Raw genomic sequence first — 13773 nt, 5'->3', positions numbered from 1 at the left:
CAATCATTTAGGTTTTTGCAAATTATCTGGACAATGATTTATGCAAGCATCGAACATGGTTTTTCATTTTCAGAATTCTAACATGGCCCCAAAAACGTGTTCAAAAACACTTTGGAAACAGTGTAGTCTATGGGGCCATATGCTGATCTATGTTGTAAAAAGTGTATGAAAACATCAATCACATCGCAGTTCTTTCTAGCTTCTGACTTTGAAGTTTAAATTTGTGTTCTATACATTTCATTCTCTTACAACTTAAAAAACAACAACAGAGATTGTAGTTGTACTTCCTTCACAGATAACTACTCTGTAGAACCACTGAGATCTTTCTTTGGCACTGAAGACATATAATCCCCCATCATCCACTCAGAAATAACTTCTTTTAAGCATACCCCAACCAGCTAGTTTTACAGAAATAACATTATACAGACAATCTTTCTAAGATACAGAAAAGTTATTTTATATCCTGACTGAGCTTCCTCCCTTCACTCTCACCCATCAAAGATGCTGAGTTCAATTTACAATGACCTCTGACTGACCTACAGACAAAGTTTTAAAGTTCTTTGCCTCAGTCCCATCAGGAAATGCCCCTCTGGAAAACACCTTTGCACAACAGCTGAAGTGACCAAGGAGTCTTCCATCCTTTCCACTGTAAAGAAGAACCCCATCCACCCTTTTGGAGTTTAATCCATCTACATTTGCATTTCCTTTGCTATCGTTTTCTGACTTTTCAAAAGTAGGTCTGGATAATCTATTATTCCATTCTCAACTGTGACTTATAGACTTGCTTCCCTCCAGCAGTAAAGACAGAGAGATAATTTTACTACATTATATTATTCTGAAAGGGTCCCTGAGCCTTCTACATGATCGGCAGAAATTTAGAAATTTAGGTGTTGATTCTTCCCATACTGAACATCCATACCAGGAAAAGGTTCAGCATTGAATTTTTGCTTATCATGCCGTTGTTAAAAGGGGCAAAGGAGACCCGCTAACAAAAGAAGTTGCCAAATCTATCGGCACTAAGGCACAGTATTATTTACAGGGTTAGAACCTCAAAAAACTTGGGGAAATGTTTTGAACAATGTTGCACTGGAAGAGTGCACCTTCAAAACAATTAAGAGCCAGAACAGAGTTTTGGCAAAATTTAGCATGTATTCATTTAGGATTAAGGCAACATCCAAAGCAGGTGTGAATTGTTTGGATAGGGAGTTAATACAAGCATTGTAAACTGGAATAGCAGTCATTTAGCCACTTGTAACTTGAACTTGGTCAAATACTGTATTGTCAAATCTTCCACATAGTAGAAAATGTCCTTGTATAGATGGCATCCTAGTTTTAATCCTTATTATTACTATGCATAATGGTGTTATTTATTTTCTATATTTCTAATAAAGAATAATTAAACAAAACATAAAAACAAAACCAGCAAGAGAGGAGAGCTGTTCTTGTGGTAGCAAGCATGACTTGTCCCGTTAGCTAAGCAGGGTCTGCCCTGGTTGCATATGAATGGGAGACTAGAAGTGTGAGCACTGTAAGATATTCCCCTCAGGGGAGGGAGCCGCTCTGGGAAGAGCAGAAGGTTCCAAGTTCCCTCCCTGGCAGCATCTCCAAGATAGGGCTGAGAGAGATTCCTGTCTGCAACCTTGGAAAAGCTGCTGCCAGTCTGTGAAGACAACACTGAGCTAGATAGACCAATGGTCTGACTCAGTATATGGCAGCTTCCGATGTTCCTAAGATAAAATATACAGGACTGAAAGAGATTAAACCTGGATATCCAATTAAAATCAAATAATAAATAATAAATTTATTAATTTTAATAAGCTTATTTAATAAGGAGGGGTTTTCAAATTCTTGTTAAAACAAATTGAAGAGGGAAATTGGCCAAGCACCTCTGGGAGAGTATTCCAAAAGTGGGGGGCCACTACTGAAGAGGCCCTATCTATATCAGTGGGTAGGGGTGTGCACAGAACCGCACAGCTGCGGTCCGGTCCGGATGGAGGGGGTTCCTTTAAGGGCGGGGGAGGGTTTACTTACCCCTCCCGCCGCTTTGCCCCCTCCAGTTCTCGTAATTATTGTAGAAATTGGGGCGGCAGGATCCCTCCCTGCCGCCCCTTCAGTTGCTGCTCAAAAAAAAAGGCTCCGACGAGCCTTCTGCGCAAGCGCACGCCGCACGCGCGAGCTTCACTTCTCCCAGAGGCCTGGTCTACCCGGCCTCGGCCCCTGCCGGCGGGTAGACTGGGCCTCCAACCGCCGGAGGATCCCTATCAGTGGGGAGGCTGAGAACAGGGCCTAACAACAATAGCAGATGTAAGAGCTTTCCTCCCAAACCCAGAAGGAGTTTGGCTCACACATGTACACATTTGTAAAGAACAAGTCACATAGTCTGCTCTCCCTGCTGTTGAACAAGCAAATCAAATTTTCATACTGTCAGATTTTTTGTTCTTTCAGTTGTGGACTCTGTTACCTCTACAAAGATACATTATTGTCACCAACATTCATAAGCACTTGCCAGTTGCATATCTCTCAGCCTAGCCTTCCTCACAGGGCTGTTGTGAAAACAAACAACCATATACAGCACTCTGGGTTCCTTGGAGGAAAAGCAAGATATAAATGTAACCCCGCCCACCCCACCCAAGTAAACTAAATACAGGTCGAGTACCCCTAATCCGGACTGCTTGGGACCAGCAGTGTTCCAGATTTTGGACTTTTCCGGATTTTGGAGTCTTCTATATACAGTACAGGGTACGGGCAGAACTCTCACGAGAAATAATGTGGCGGTGAGGAGGTGGATGGCTGAAGAGGCAAGCGGAGGAGGTGGGAGGCGCCGGGGGGCGGGCGGTGGCGGGATGACCTGGCCTGGCCCTGAGGGAGGCAGCGGCGGGATGGCCCTGGCCCTGAGGGAGGCAGCTTGACTGAATTTTTAAAATGAGTTGAGGCGTTGCTTTTGTTGTTGTTATGGCGTGGTCTCCAGATTTTGGAGCATTCCGGATTTCGGGTGTCCGGATAAGGGATATTCAACCTGTACTTCGCAGTAATTAAAAAACACGCTGTGCCTGAAGACATATAGTCTAAGTATTGACAGGGCACAAGAAGGAAGGACAGAAAAATATTAAGGGAGCTAAAACAAGAAAAAATGTTAGGTAAGGTGTTTCTTAAAAGAAAAAGAGGGAGGGAGGATACAAAAGAATGAGAACCCCCATAATAGAAGCAAAAGGAAAGGAAGGGGGGAGGGTCAGCAAAATCCAGTCATATAGAAGAACTGAATGAAGAAAAAGCAAGCAAAGAAAACAGAAGAGTAATAGCTAGTAATACATGTCCAGGCCTCTTTGAACTGTTGTGTGAAAAAGCCACATCGAGTCAGGCAGTCTCAGTTGCAGTGGTTGTGGTTAAATGGTCAAAAGAGGCTTTATCCTCCTGACTTTTCTGGACACAACAAAGCTGTTCTCATGTGCAGCCAAGCTCAGGCTTAGGTGGCTGCCCATGGGAACTGCTGGAATCCATGTGGGTCCCGGCAGCAACATGGTGCTAAACCCAACACCAAAGCCCAGCTCTTAGCTGAGGTTAAGGGCGCAAACACCCTTATCCCGACTGCTGGAATCATGGGTTAATGTGGGCTTCTTGTAGCTTGCGTTGACACAGAGATGGGGGCCTAGAGCCTGTCCCCTAGGAGAATCCCCCCATGTACCACACTCAGTGTGCGTTGCCTTGTGGGATACCCAGAGGGCAGGATAATGAGTCCTGGCTTCAGAGCAATCCGCCCTGCTCTGCACTGCACGGAGCAGCATGGATCATGTGGAAGCATGCTCCGCACTTCCACAAAGCGCAGGATGATCGTCTGACGGGAAGGCAAGGTTTGTGAAGCCTTCCCCTGTCTGCCCAGTAGGTCATATGAATGGCCCCAAGCTCTGGTACTTCTGGAGAAATGGAGGATTACGTTCTGGGTCTTTGCAGGATACTAGTATTAATCAGCCCGGCAGGACACAATGTAATCTCTTGTAAGGTGCCTAGAATTCATATATGAAATATTTGTTTTGAAAATAAATTAAATGTAAACATTGTAGAAGCAGCTGTTTGCCATGCCAGTGGGGATAAGAATGTCAGCAACCAAACATGATTAGACAGATAGGAAGCTGCCTAATACCGAGTCAGATCCTTGGTCCATCTTGCTCAGTACTGCCTACACAGACGGGAAGTGGCTTCTCCAAGATTAGACACAGGAGTCTCTCTCAGCCCTGTTTCGGAGATGCCAGGGAGAGAACTTAGAATCTTCTGCACACAAGCATACAGATGCTTTCCCCAGAGTGACTCCATCCCCTAAGGTGAATATCTTACAGTGTTTACAATTACTCTCCCATTCAAATGCAGACTAGGGTGGACCCTGCTTAGCAAAGGGACTAATTCATGCTTGCTACCACAAGGACAGCTCTCCTCCATGCCCTCCACATTCTAGCTAAGAATAATCTAGTTCTGGTGCTGAGGTAAAGTTAATCACTAATTCTTTAGGTTCAATGGCATGTCATTAGAATTGGCTTTTCTAAGCATGACCACAGTCTGGTTAGATGTGTGTATTCATTTGCTAGGAAAGCTAAGAAACAATGCATCTTTTGCAAATTGAAAAGATCAGGGATAAGCGAATAGGGCTACTGGAGATTATGAATAATGTGGTTATATGGTAACCCTGCATAAATTTGTATCTCATTAAAAGCAGAGAGGGAGGAAAGGAAGCTGCCTTATTTGGATTCCTCCATCTCAGACAGTATCCATCAAGCACAGTCTTATCTACATTGACTGGAAGCAGCTCCCCAGGGTTCCAATCCAGACAGGTGTTTTGTGGCCAGTTGATGCTCAGCAATAGCTCTTCCTTGGCTGTTGAACCTGTCAGTCAGGCTGAGAAAGGGACAGGCCAAGCCTGAGCACCAAGCCAGCAGTTACGAGAAGAGGAGGAGGAGGGTGAGGCCAGACCAAGGGTATACTGTGAAACCTTGGCCACAACACAATCCAAAACATAGGTGGAATCTATGAGATATAATTGTGGGCTTTTTTGCCAGGTTCATGAGAGAAATTTACTTGAGGAGGTTTGGGACTTCAGGGAAATGTAAATGGGACTGCTCCTGCTGAGTTGCACTTCAAGGTAAAGTTAAAGTTGTGCCGTCCAGTTGGTGTTGACTCCTGGCAACCACAGAGCCCTGTGGTTGTTTTTGGTAGAATACAGGAGGGGTTTACCATCGCCTCCTCCCACGCAGTATGAGATGATGCAGCATCTTCCTATATTGCTGCTTGCACTTCAGGAGTCAAGTGGAATAACTTGTATTGAGAGTGGGAAGGCCAGAGATTGGAATCTTGCTTCTCTGAAGATCAGTAACAGATTGGCCAGCACTGGGATAGGAAGTTGGGATATTTAGGAGTTTTGTTAATACAACTACTGCAGATGCTTAATTACATTTTGGCCTAGTTTACTCCACAACTTGTTTCTTGTCTTCCTTCCGGAATTGGAGGGGAGGATGTCCTAGCAATTGATGTCTTAGCATACTGCTCTAACTGACTAGTGAAAATTATAGAGAGATACTCAAAAGCAAACCCTAGATAATTATAAAGTAAATAAACTGCATATTCTCAGTATCAAGATAATCTTTCAGCAATTTATCACACTCCTAAATGCATTTATTTTATGTAAAACAGATGTATGTCTTTGGGGTAGGCTTTGTCTTTTCTTCTTGCACTGTGAAAGTCCCTAAAGGAGGAAATAAAAAATTTCCTTGTCTAGTTCTAAGGATAAATCCTAGAGATGTGAAGGCAGGAGAAGGGTGGGATCTGGGAAAGAAATCCAAGCATTTTACTTTTTCTCCATTGCAGTAAACGAAAATTGGATATCTTGTGGGAAAACTGAAGACAAAAAACACATGATTTTTTATTTTTTGCTGTTTTTTCTCAGCATGGTAAGTGAAACATTTTGTTTTGTTCTTAAGTATATTTAAAATGCTGTTGCACTCCATTCTGCTGCATGCTGTTGCAAGTCTCTCAGATCCACTTAGGCTGGCAGCCTGACTAAAGAAGCACGGGTGCAGCAGTGGTGCATTCCAGACAAAGGCTGCGCTGACACACATTGAGTGAAAAATCTCTTTCCCCTTCCTTCTGCAGCTGCCTGTGCTACCTGAAAATATGCCCCTGAAGCTCAGGGATATACTTTTGGTGGTGAAGGCAGCTGTGGAAGAAAGGGAGATTGTCCCCACCTCCACGTGTGCTGATGTAGCTTTAGTCTTCTGGAACACAACACTGCTGCACCGGCATTTCAGATGTCAGCCATGAATGCCAGCAATCACAGGACTGCTACTGTGTTTCACTGAATTACGAGAAAAGCAACATTCTTGGGACTTGATTTTGGAAATATACTTTCAAATACTGAAGAATACAAAATATGTTTAGGTTGGGCCAAATACCAGCTTAGACCAATATGGGAGTCTTCCACGCATAAAAGATCTTCATATCTCATAGCATCTTACTCACACCATTTTCTTGACCAAGGGAAATAAACTAACAAATGTTTGAAAATCTATAGATAACGAGGGAACAAATTAAGGTGTGAAGATCTTAAGGTCTGAGATGGGACATATGGGGCAAGGCACTCTCTCGGGTAAGCTGATCAGAGGCATCCTTTGGACTGGACTTCTGGGCAGAAATCCAGACACCCACACCACTGAGGGCCCCTTAAATTATCTCAGAATGTCCCTGGGGCTGGAGGTGGCTGTGCTGCATGGCCAATGGCCCGCGCTGCTCTGGGCAGCCAAGTGCGGCACATGACTGTGCTGGTGCAGGTGGAGGGGAAAGAAATGTAGCTGCAGTAAGGCAAGGAAGCACAGAGGTGCACTGGGGCTGCAGACCACAAGACACGAAGGTCAAGCCTGCTCTGCCATGCCCCTGTATCACTATCCCATGAGCCACTGTGGTGCCACACATGGGAAAGGAAGATGGCAGAGTCAGTAGTGCTGGTGGAGTGAAGCTACCTGGAGCTGAGTGGGGAGGAGTGGGGAATGTGGTGCAGGGTTCAGGAGCTCATTTTCTGTCTACCAGGTACCTGTTTTGGTACCAGGAGAGTGCCCAGTTAGGAATGGCGACCAGAAACTTTCATCCTGGCAAAAAAAGAAATTAGTGTGTGAAGTATACCGAGCATGTACTCCCCCAGAAATGGGGCTCTAGGCTTAGGAGAAAGTGAACAGATGTGCTGCCTCTTTGATTTCTCTGTTGTCTGATTCAGTTGAATCCCCAAGGCTGAAGTCCTGTGGAGACAGAACTAGCTCAGCCACAATAAATTAAACAACCTTCCAAGGTAATGTTTGTTTGAAGATGCCAAAATAAACCTGACTCATTTTATGCAAGTGTTCAAAGTAAATAGTAATCTTGTATATAAGAATAATAGACTATTTATTTATTATATTGGTGCATCACCCAAATTTTACATCCTTGGGCAGTCTACAATTACATCTTATTAATTTAATTTAATTTAAATTTATTTCATTTAGATCCCACTCTTCCTCCTAGGAGCTCAGAGTAGTGTGCATGGTTATTTTTTATTAATTTTAACATGATTATATTTAACAGAACACCTGAATGTATTGCTACACCACCACCAATGGGAAAAATGGTTGCCCTCATAGTTTAAACAATTCCTGGAATTTTTACCATTTCTAGTACATACAATTTACTATCAGCACCAGTGTTGCCTCTAACAGGGATTCCCAGATGTTGTTGACTACAGCTCCCAGAATCCCCAGCTGTGATGGGTTTTGCTTGGGGATTCTGGGAGTCAACAACATCTGGGAATCTCTGTTAGAGGGAACCCTGATCAGCACCAGCTTGAAAATACAAATGGAACTCTTTTCAGCAATTCAGTTCATCCTCATTTTATTGTCAATCCCACAAGATCAAATCCACTACTAGTGTAAATAAGTGATACTGATTTATAACACTCTGGATGTTTTTAAAGCACTCAGTATATCTAAATGGTATTTTGTACTAGACAACTAGCTTAAGAATGTGAATGTCTTATTTTTGGCAGTTTATAACATTAAATAGATGAAGACAAAATAAGAGACAATACAGTCCTGTGGTTAATTATTTTTTAAAGCAAAAATGATCTCCACTTTGTATTCCAATCATTATGGCAACATGGAACATCTTTGTGTTCTGTAACACCAACAGGCCACGCAAAAATGAGCTATTCAGTTCTGACACATCCCATGCAAGTTTAAAGAGACAAATCATTCCAATTTATACATGGTTGTTCAGATTTGGTGTCTTTTGAATGAACTAGAATAAACCAATTTTCACACTTGTCAACCATAAATTAATATCCCTGCTAATCACACTTTAGGAATGGCAATTAGCTCTAGTTAAACAGCTCTGTGTGTGCGCGTGTGCATGTTGGGCAGGTGGGGGAGCAATGGCCTGGTATTGCCACTAGAATGTATTGAATAGATCTGTGTTAGAAGTGAAAGTGTGCCTTAGACAATTCTTTGGAGCTCCTGCTGCAGGACACAGCAATAATGCAATTCTCCTAGTTACAAGTCCACTTCAATGCTGATGGAGACGGAAGCAGTGACAAAATTTATTAACAAAATTTATAACAAAGTGAGGCAGACTGAATTTTTACATTACCTTTCAAGCCATGTTTCCTTTCTGTCTAAGGCAACAGGAGCTGTTTTTCTAAAGAGATAGGAAAAGTCTCCGTCTTAGATTTGCAAATATATACTGGGGGTGGGAGTGGTGGACCTGGCAATTATGTTGAATTTGAAAAATAGGATTAAGTAAAGTCCTGACCTTGACTACTGACAACTGAAGTGTCAATACTACCTATGGAACATCTAAAAATTAAAAGTCAGGGCCCAAGGGTTATTCCCATGACAGGTTAGTAAACATAGCAGGAAGGTTAGTTAATAAACACCAACTAAATCCTTCCAGTACAGCAATAAATTGTTCAATTGGTTAAATGTCCACAGTTTTTGCTCCAAACACTCTGGCGAACTGTTTAATCAGCAAACTGTTGCATCACTCAACAAACAGATATTGGCAGTTTCTGGGAGACACGAGGTGGGCCCTTAAGAATTAGTCCTTGGTTGCCCAGCCTTAGTTTTCTCGAATGTGAAACCTGGCGGGAGGGGGACTTTTAACTAAAAATAAAAGCACATGACTGCAAGTTTCTACTAACAGTGACACTTTTTTTGTGAAAAGGATTTCCATTCTGACATAACTTTTTCAAGTGAGATCCCTTGCATATAATCTTCTGTTAGGACAGACTGAGATTCTGAAATCAGCCAACAGCAGTATGATTGAAAGGCAATTTTTGTTGTTATTTTTTTATTATTATTTTATTTTATTATTTTTTGTTTTGTTTTGTTTTGAAATTTATATGTTGTACTTTCTAGCCCAGAAGGCCTTCAAAAAAGCTGTCAAGAGTATCAGCATGTGCAACCACTAATCACTGTAGCACTATAATGAGAGCTAATGCATCTGCTGAAAGTCTAATTTCTACAGACTCTTAGACAGTGTGCAGAAGCCCCTGTCCCATGCTGAATCTGGCAACTTTGTTACGTGCCCATTAGACACCCATACTGCTGACTTTTTAGAATGCAGTTCATAACCTTTGTACTCCAGATAATCTTTAGCATTACTACTTTGGTCTATGAGAGTTTGAGATCATGTGTACTTTCCACAAAGGCAAAGCATTGTAAATATTTGAAAGTACGCTGAAACTGATTTTAAAAACCCACCCTCATAAACATGTTAGTAAAGAACCCCTTTTCACCCCAAATGGATTTCATGAATAATCTTAACCTTGTAACCAATAACAAGATTATTCTTATCCAAACAGTGTTTTGAGGCAATATTTCTTTACCGCTCACCCCTAAGTATATAACAAAATATGGTTTCAGATAGAATCTTGTAAACATTTTCTCTTTTCCATTTTGACTGAAGAACACTTTGGTAAAGTGCTTCTGGTTTGTTCCTAAGCACAACTGGTGCTTACCTACAGAAGCTTACAGAGCTTAGAGTCTATGCACCTGCAGGAACATGTACATCAGCCGGTCTGTGGGCCGAGGTCATCAATGAAAGCCCTCTTCCAGCTGCTTCTGCTGGTCAGAGGTGAGAAGGGCGATGACTGGAAGGAAAGAAGATGTGGGATCCCTATTATGGAACTCACTCTCTCTCCACTAGCCTGGTGTCTACTCTCTCTTAGGCAAAGACCTTTTTATTTTTCAAAAGGTTTAACCAAGATGTTAGTACTGTTTTTATGCACTGTTTGTATTGTTTTATTGTTGTGCCTATTTTTTGTTTCATGTTTACTGTGTAAGCAATCCTAAGAATATTTATTTATTATTGAATTCTTGTCAAGGCACTTGAGGGAGCTAATGATTATTTAAATACTAGAGGAACAATAATACATAAAAGCAGAGTTGTCACATCTGGTCCCTAATGTTATTTATAAGATGGCATGTAAACAGGGGCGTAACTATAATAGGGCAAGGGGAGACAGTTGTCTGGGGAACCACTGCCTTGGGGGGCCCCCTAGAGGCAAGTCACATGACTGACTTCCCCAGCCGCGCACCCGCCCGGGCTTCCTTCAGTTGTATTCATCCTCCGAAACTGACGTGAGTGTTGAGACCTGGAGCTACCAGAACAGCATGTCTTTCTCTAGTACCATTAAATGACTTGCATCGTCCACAATTTACAAAACCTTTAAAAAAATAATTTAGTATGATGTTCTATTGTGGCGCATAGGCTATATATACATAGGTTATATAAGGCACATAGGTTATATAAAAGCATATATATATACACACATACTATGCTTTTTGTTACCACTATTCAGCCTCTTAAGATTTATTTACTTCATGAGCTGAGCTTCAGTGAGTGGGAGGGAGGCCCATTCTAAAATCTTGTCTCTGGGCCCACTCCAACCTTGCTACGCCCTGCATGTAAAGTTAATAAAATAAACCAACAAATGTGTATTTAGAAAGGAAAAAACTCTATCAGCTACCAAATGCTAGAACTGCAGGCCTTCAATGCTTATTATATCTTTAGGAGTCCTATTTATTTATTTAGAATATTTATATCCTACCCCTCCACCACAATGCTGCTTGAGAAAGCTTGTAATAACAACAATCCAAACTTAAGAATAAAATTAAACAGGTAACAAAGCAGTATAAACAATAGGTCTACAAAGTGGAATCCTATTAAAAGCAACTTTAAAATCAATAGATCAAAATGTTACAGGCAGTAAGTTCAAATATTAATAAGCCACTCTGAAGAGAAGGGACTTTAAATCCTTCTTATAATTCCTAAGAGAGGAGGTCTGACAAAACTCTTCCAAGGAGGACATTCCAAAGTCAATGGGCCACAAGGAAAAAAGCTCTGTCCCTGGTCCCTGCCAAATAAATCTGAGTCAGTGGAAGGGCCAAGACCAGGGCCTGTGATTCAGAACAGACACCACTGGCAGATCTGTATGAGTGAATGTCATCCAACAGATACCCCAACCCTAAGCCAATTAGAGGTTTGAAAGGTCAAACTTTTAAAGTGGTCCAGTAGAAAACTAGCAATCAGTAAAGTTGCAGGATGGGATTAAGTGAAGTGACTAGCACTCACAAGCATCTTTAGAGTAGCATTTTGGACCAGAGGAACCTTCGAAACAGTCTTCAAGGGCAGCCCCTGTAGACCACACTGCAGTAATATAAACTAGATGTAACCATGTGTGAGTGATTCACCTCAGTAAGTTTTGTCTGGAGCAAAGGTTTCAGGATTGCAGTTGTATGTTTGCGATCCAAAGAAATGCATTATTAGATCCACACATAAAGAGAGCTTTGGATTTGTGTTTTTTGAACAGCCTCCCTTGCTACATGGCTTTTGAAATGGAGGGGCCTTTAATAAATAGATTGTGATATTTTAGTGATTTTGAGTAGCCGCCAACTTGCTTGGCGGCTACTTGCGAACAGGCCTTCTCTGTTGCCCCTGGACTTTGGAATGTGCTCCCTGTTGAAATAAGAGCCTCCCCATCTCTAGCAACTTTTTAAAAAGTGCTGAAGACACATTTATTCACCCAGTCTTTTAATTAGATTTATGGTTTAAATTTTTAATGCTGGTTTTAAATGATTTTAATGTTAATATGATTTTAATTGTTTAATTAATTTAGTTTTTATTTTAACGGTTAATTGATTTTAATTATTTTTATTTGTTGTAAACTACCCTGAGCCATTTTTGGAGGGGCAGTATACCAATCAATCAATCAATCAATCAAATAAATAAAAGGTGTGGGATATAGGAGCTGATTGTTCAATGAAAAAGTAAAAAAGTCCTTGGGCATGCCAAAAAGAGTTCTTTAGAACATGCCGTTAATTTGAACAATGTATATTATTGCCTTCCATTAATCTGTTGGGTATCCTCCTCTTGGCCTTTTATATTAAAAGCATATCAGAATCATTAAAACAATTAAAACAATTATTAAATTAAACAATTATTAAATTGTTATTATTAATTATTAAAACAAACAATTATTAAATTAAATCAAACAATTAAAACAAAACACAATTAACAATTTAAAAACTACAATTTAAACACTACAGAGTAGCAGCATTAGAATAAAACACTTTTAAAAGCAGCAGCTAGTAACATTAGATGTTTGTTTAAATAGGTGAGTTATTGACACCCATACATTTATGGGGGGAAAGGGAGTCCCATGTATCTTTGCAGATAGGAGTGAGCTACCACCAAAGATGCCCTGTCTTGTACCCACTCCCCAAGTCTCCAGTGGCAGTAGGTCAGAAAGAAAGCCTTCTAAAAATGATTGCACAGGTTTATAAAGGAGGCAGCAATTCTTGAAGTATCTTAGTCCTAATCCATTAAAAGGTTTAAGGTTAATATCAGTACTTGCCTGGAAACAAGTAACCAGTTGGTCCAAGGTTCTATGGTTTATTTATTATTTATTTATTCATTCATTCAATTTATAAACCGCCCTTCCAAAAATGGCTCAGGGCAGTTTACAACAAAATAAAAACAAAACCAGTTAATTAAAATCAATTGTTCTGGTCGGTGACCGTAACAATAAAGACTGACTGACTGACTGAATTAAAATCAAAACTATAAAATCAGAATAAAACCAATTAAACATTCAAAGTTAAAAACCCTGGAAAACCAGGGCAAACACTGAAAACAATTTAAAACAATTTAAAAACCCTGGAAGACCAGGCCAAACAGACAATAATGAACTTAAGGATTTTTGCAGGGAGTGCATTCCATAGCCCAGGAGCAGCTACAGAAAAGGCCCACCTTGAGTCACCACCAGACGTACCGGTGGTAACTGGAGAAGGACCTCCTTAGATGACCTTAACGTGCGGTGGGGATCATGCAGAAGAACACGCTCTCTAAGATAACTCGGACCTAAGCTGTACAGGGCTTTAAAGGTAATAACCAGCACTTTGTATTTTGCCCAGAAACGTATCGGCAGCCAGTGTAACTGTTTCAAAACAGGCATAATATGGTCTCTCCGGGTTGCCCCAGAGACCAATCTGGCTGCCGCATTCTGAACTAACTGAAGCTTCCGGACTATGTACACAGCCCCAGGCAGAGCGCATTGCAATAGTCTAGCCTGGAGGTTAGCACTGTTTTGAGGTAATCCTCTTCAAGGAATAGGAGCAGCTGTTGAATGAGCTGAAGTTGATAGAAAGCACTCCTGGTCATGGCCTCCACCTAAGATACCAGGGTGAGGCCTGGGTCCAGGAGTACTCCCAA

At 41.3% G+C, this 13773-nt stretch overlaps 1 protein-coding gene across 7 annotated transcripts in view; it reads right to left on the bottom strand.

The window, feature by feature from the left end:
* PRDM1 (PR/SET domain 1) overlaps window positions 1-13773 on the bottom strand; it is a 125643-nt gene that overhangs the window by 57629 nt on the left and 54241 nt on the right. For 4 of the 7 annotated variants that reach the window (XM_053285047.1, XM_053284809.1, XM_053284721.1 and 1 more), the window contains one exon: window positions 8650-8697. The exons of the other annotated variants lie outside the window; for them this stretch is intronic. The gene's annotated coding sequence lies outside the window, so the exon portion shown is untranslated. The remainder of the gene's footprint in view (window positions 1-8649; window positions 8698-13773) is intronic. 7 annotated transcript variants of the gene reach the window in all.

This window comes from Hemicordylus capensis, chromosome 1, assembly GCF_027244095.1.
Source record: "Hemicordylus capensis ecotype Gifberg chromosome 1, rHemCap1.1.pri, whole genome shotgun sequence".
Taxonomy (NCBI): domain Eukaryota; kingdom Metazoa; phylum Chordata; class Lepidosauria; order Squamata; family Cordylidae; genus Hemicordylus; species Hemicordylus capensis.
Note: the sequence above shows the minus strand (reverse complement) of the source record. Positions and strands in the feature narration are given on the sequence as shown.